Consider the following 6,000-nt stretch of genomic DNA (forward strand, 5'->3'; position numbering starts at 1 on the left):
AAAGAAAGAGAGAGCGAAAAAGAAACTGAATGCAAGAGAGAGAAATATAAGAGGGAAAATAAACGTTTGAAGAGTATTAAAAGAAAGAGAAATAAAAGGTGTTAGAATAAGATTTGTTCTGATCAATTATCTTAGTTTTGATGATAACAATAATATGAATTTTGCTTAAGATAATATGGTACTCTAATCCAATGCAATTTCCTTTTCAGGAAATATATAAAGAGTATGCATAATTCAGCGCTCAGAAGCTTTGTCTCAAAGGGTTCAGCATGCAACATCAGAACATGGTCTGGCAAGACATCAGAAGATGGTCGAAGCAGAATCAGAACATGGGTCTATGGAAGCATCAGAAGAACATGAGATCAGAAGCACTGAAGTTCTGATGGTATCACGCTCAGAAGCACTTCAAGGTCAGAAGATCAGAAGATGCTTTGCACCAAGCTGTTTGACTCTGATTATATTCAAACATTGTATTCACAAACATCAGATCAGAAGGAAGTACAAGTGGCAAGCTACGCTGACTGACAAAAGGAACGTTAGAGGCTATTAAAAGGCAACGTCAGTAGACACAGCGTGAACAAGGCTCGAGGTAGTTGACAAAAGCGTATAACATTAAATGCGATGCTGTACGGAACACGCAAAGCATTAAATGCACTCAACGGTCATCTTCTCCAACGCCTATAAATATGAAGTTCTGATGAGAAGCAAGGTTAACGATTCTGAACAAAACAACTCATATTAACTTGCTGAAACTCTGTTCTATTCAAAGCTCAGAATCTTCATCTTCATCAAAGCTCACTACATTGCTGTTGTAATATATTAGTGAGATTAAGCTTAAACGTTAAGAGAAATATCACAGTTTGTGATTATAGCTTTTAAGAAGCAATTGTAATACTCTTAGAATTGATTACATTAAGTTGTAAGGAACTAGAGTGATCGTGTGGATCAGAATACTCTAGGAAGTCTTAGAGGTTATCTAAGCAGGTTGTAACTAGAGTGATCGTGTGGATCAGAATACTCTAGAAAGTCTTAGAGGGTATCTAAGCAGTTGTTCCTGGAGTGATCAGTGTGTGATCAGAAGACTCTGGAAGACTTAGTTGCTGACTAAGTGGAAAACCATTGTAATCCGTGCGATTAGTGGATTAAATCCTCAGTTGAGGTAAATCATCTCTGCGGGGGTGGACTGGAGTAGTTTAGTTAACAACGAACCAGGATAAAAATAACTGTGCAATTTATTTTTATCGGTCTAGTTTTTAAAGCTACACTTATTCAAACCCCCCCTTTATAAGTGTTTTTCTATCCTTCAATTGGCATCAGAGCGCCGGTTCTAAGGTGCAAGCACTTAACCGTGTTTAGAAAAGATTCAGGAAGAGAAAAACGCTTCAGTAAAAGATGGCTGATGAAACTGCAAAGTCTACATCTACATCTGGCTCTGCTGAGCAACACAACGGTAACAATGGTTATACTAGACCGCCGGTATTTGATGGTGAAAACTTTGAATACTGGAAAGATAAACTGGAAAGTTACTTTCTTGGTCTAGATGGTGATCTATGGGATCTTCTGATGGATGGTTACAAACATCCGGTAAATGCCAGTGGCGTAAAGCTGACAAGGCAAGAAATGAGCGATGATCAGAAGAAGCTTTTCAGGAATCATCATAAATGCAGAACTGTTTTGCTGAATGCTATCTCTCATGCTGAGTATGAGAAGATATCTAACAGGGAAACGGCCTATGACATATATGAGTCCTTGAAAATGACTCATGAAGGAAATGCTCAAGTCAAGGAGACTAAAGCTCTTGCTCTAATCCAGAAATATGAAGCCTTCAAGATGGAGGATGATGAAGACATTGAAAAGATGTTTTCAAGATTTCAAACTCTTACTGCTGGATTGAGAGTTCTTGACAAGGGATACACCAAGGCTGATCACGTAAAGAAGATCATCAGAAGCTTACCCAGAAGATGGGGTCCTATGGTGACTGCATTTAAGATTGCGAAGAATCTAAATGAAGTCTCTTTGGAAGAGCTGATCAGTGCCCTGAGGAGTCATGAAATTGAACTGGATGCAAACGAGCCTCAAAAGAAAGGTAAGTCTATTGCATTAAAATCCAATATCAAGAAATGCACTAACTCTTTTCAGGCTAGAGAAGAAGATCCTGAAGAATCAGAATCTGAAGAAGAAGATGAACTGTCCTTGATCTCCAGAAGGCTAAATCAACTCTGGAAGAACAAGCAAAGGAAGTTCAGAGGCGTCAGAAGTTCAAAGAAATTTGAACGTGGAGAATCTTCTGATGACAGAAGATTTGACAAGAAGAAAGTCATGTGCTATGAATGCAATGAGCCTGGACACTTCAAGAATGAATGTCCAAAACTTCAGAAGGAAAATCCCAAGAAGAAGTTTCATAAGAAGAAAGGTCTTATGGCAACCTGGGATGAGTCAGAAGATGATTCAGACTCTGAAGATGAGCAGGCTAACTGTGCGCTGATGGCGACAGAAGATGACAGATCAGAATCTACATCAGAATCAGATTCTGAAGAGGTATTTTCTGAACTTACTAGAGATGAGCTAGTTTCCAGTCTAACAGAACTTCTGGAATTCAAGTCTCAGATTAGTCTCAAATACAAAAAGCTGAAAAAGCTATTTGAATCTGAAACAAAGAAGCTTGAGTTGGAGAATTCTGAATTAAAAGAAAAACTTTTAAAATTATCCAATAATGTTGGATCTCCTTCTGATTCAGAAAAATCCACTCCTAGTCTAAACCATATTCTGAAAGAATATGATTTAAGTTTCAGGAAGTTCTTATCTAGAAGTATTGGCAGAAGTCAGCTAGCTTCTATGATATATGCTGTGTCTGGAAACAAAAGAGTCGGCATTGGTTTTGAGGGTGAAACCCCATACAAACTTGAACCTGTTGATGAGATGAAAATCACATACAAGCCATTGTATGATCAGTTCAAGTATGGCCACTCACATGATATTAGGCACACTTCACATGCTCAAAGTTTTCACATTACACACACTAAGAAGCATGTGACACAACCTAGGAAATATCATGAAACTCACATTAAGAATTATCATGCTGTTCCTCCTATTGCTTACAATGTTAAACCCAAGTTCAATCAGAACTTGAGAAAATCTAACAAGAAAGGACCCAAGAAAATGTGGGTACCTAAGGATAAGATTATTCCTATTGCAGATATCCTTGGCTGCAAAAAGGACAAAGCACAACATGTTGTGGTACCTGGACTCTGGATGCTCACGACACATGACAGGAAGAAGGTCTATGTTCCAAGACCTGGTGCTTAAGTCTGGAGGAGAAGTCAAGTTTGGAGGAGATCAGAAGGGCAAGATAATTGGCTCTGGAACTATAAAGTCTGGTAACTCTCCTTTCATTTCTAATGTACTTCTTGTAGAAGGTTTAACACATAACCTCTTATCTATCAGTCAATTGAGTGACAATGGTTATGATATAATCTTTAATCAAAAGTCTTGCAAGGCTGTAAATCAGAAGGATGGCTCAATCCTATTTACAGGCAAGAGGAAGAATAACATTTATAAGACAGATCTGCAAGATCTTATGAGTCAGAAGGTGACGTGTCTTATGTCTGTTTCTGAAGAGCAGTGGGTCTGGCACAGAAGATTAGGTCATGCTAGTTTGAGAAAGATTTCTCAGATTAACAAACTGGATCTTGTCAGAGGACTCCCTAATCTGAAATTCAAATCAGATGCTCTTTGTGAAGCATGTCAGAAGGGCAAGTTCTTCAAACCTGCATTCAAGTCCAAGAATGTTGTTTCTACCTCAAGGCCATTAGAACTCTTGCACATTGATCTGTTTGGCCCAGTCAAAACAGCATCTGTCAGAGGGAAGAAATATGGATTAGTCATCGTAGATGATTATAGCCGCTGGACGTGGGTAAAATTCTTGAAACACAAGGATGAGTCTCATTCAGTGTTCTTTGATTTCTGCATTCAGATTCAATCTGAAAAAGAGTGTAAAATCATAAAGGTCAGAAGTGATCATGGTGGTGAATTTGAAAACAGATCCTTTGAAGAGTTCTTCAAAGAAAATGGTATTGCCCATGATTTCTCTTGTCCTAGAACTCCACAGCAAAATGGAGTTGTAGAACGAAAGAATAGGACTCTGCAAGAAATGGCCAGAACCATGATCAATGAAACCAATATGGCTAAGCATTTTTGGGCAGAAGCAATAAACACTGCATGCTATATTCAGAATAGAATCTCTATCAGACCTATTCTAAATAAGACTCCTTATGAATTGTGGAAGAATATAAAGCCCAACATTTCATATTTCCATCCTTTTGGATGTGTATGCTTTATTCTGAACACTAAAGATCATCTTGGTAAGTTTGATTCCAAAGCACAAAAATGTTTCCTTCTTGGATATTCTGAACGCTCAAAAGGCTACAGAGTATACAATACTGAAACATTGATTGTAGAAGAATCAATCAATATCAGGTTTGATGATAAGCTTGGTTCTGAAAAACCAAAGCAGTTTGATAATTTTGCAGATTGTGATATTGATATATCAGAAGTTGTTGAGCCAAGAAGCAACGCATCAGAAGCAGAGCTTCTCAGAAGCAAAGAATCTGAAGATCAAGTATCAGCTTCTCTGGAGAATCTAAGCATTTCTGAAGAACCATCTGTCAGAAGATCATCCAGACTCATTTCTGGTCATTCAGAAGATGTCATTCTTGGAAAGAAGGATGATCCAATCAGAACAAGAGCATTCCTTAAGAACAATGCAGACTGTCAATTAGGTCTTGTATCTTTGATCGAGCCAACTTCTGTTGATCATGCTCTAGAAGATCCAGACTGGATAATTGCTATGCAAGAAGAACTGAATCAGTTTACAAGGAATGATGTTTGGGATCTTGTTCCTAGACCAGATGGATTCAATATAATCGGTACAAAATGGGTCTTCAGAAACAAGCTCAGTGAGAAAGGTGAAGTGGTAAGGAACAAAGCCAGACTGGTGGCTCAGGGTTATAGTCAGCAAGAAGGGATTGACTATACAGAAACCTTTGCACCAGTGGCCAGGTTAGAATCTATTCGTCTATTAATTTCATTTGCCACTCAACATAACATCACTCTTTATCAGATGGATGTTAAGAGTGCCTTCTTAAATGGTTATATAGATGAAGAAGTTTATGTCCATCAACCTCCTGGTTTTGAAGACTCTATGTCTCTTAATCATGTTTTTAAACTAAAGAAATCGTTGTATGGATTGAAACAAGCTCCCAGAGCTTGGTATGAACGCTTAAGTTCTTTCCTTCTGGATAATGGTTTCACTAGAGGAAAAGTGGACACTACTCTCTTTTGTAAAACCTTTAAAAGGGATATTTTAATTTGTCAAATATATGTAGATGATATTATTTTTGGAACATCTAATGCTACACTTGCAAAGGAGTTTGCTGAGTCTATGCAGGCTGAGTTTGAAATGAGCATGATGGGAGAACTCAAGTATTTCCTTGGAATACAAATAAATCAAACATCAGAAGGAACGTATGTTCACCAAACCAAGTATGTGAAGGAACTTCTGAAGAAGTTTAATCTTCTAGACTGCAAAGAAGCCAAAACTCCTATGCATCCAATATGCATCCTAGGTAAGGATGAGGTAAGTAAGAAGGTAGATCAGAAGTTATACAGAGGTATGATTGGATCTCTTCTATATTTGACTGCTTCTAGACCTGACATTCTGTTCAGTGTTTGTTTGTGTGCTACATTCCAATAAGATCCTAGAGAATCTCATTTAACTGCTGTTAAGAGAATTCTAAGGTATCTGAAAGGTACTACTAATGTTGGCTTAGTTTACAGAAAATCTAAAGAATACAACTTAGTAGGATTCTGCGATGCTGACTATGCTGGAGACAGAATTGAAAGAAAGAGTACTTCAGGAAGTTGCCAATTTCTTGGAAGTCATTTGATCTCCTGGTATAGCAAGAAGCAAGCAACTATTGCTCTCTCAACAACAGAAGCAGA

Source organism: Vicia villosa, linkage group LG7, assembly GCF_029867415.1.
Source record: "Vicia villosa cultivar HV-30 ecotype Madison, WI linkage group LG7, Vvil1.0, whole genome shotgun sequence".
NCBI lineage: Eukaryota > Viridiplantae > Streptophyta > Magnoliopsida > Fabales > Fabaceae > Vicia > Vicia villosa.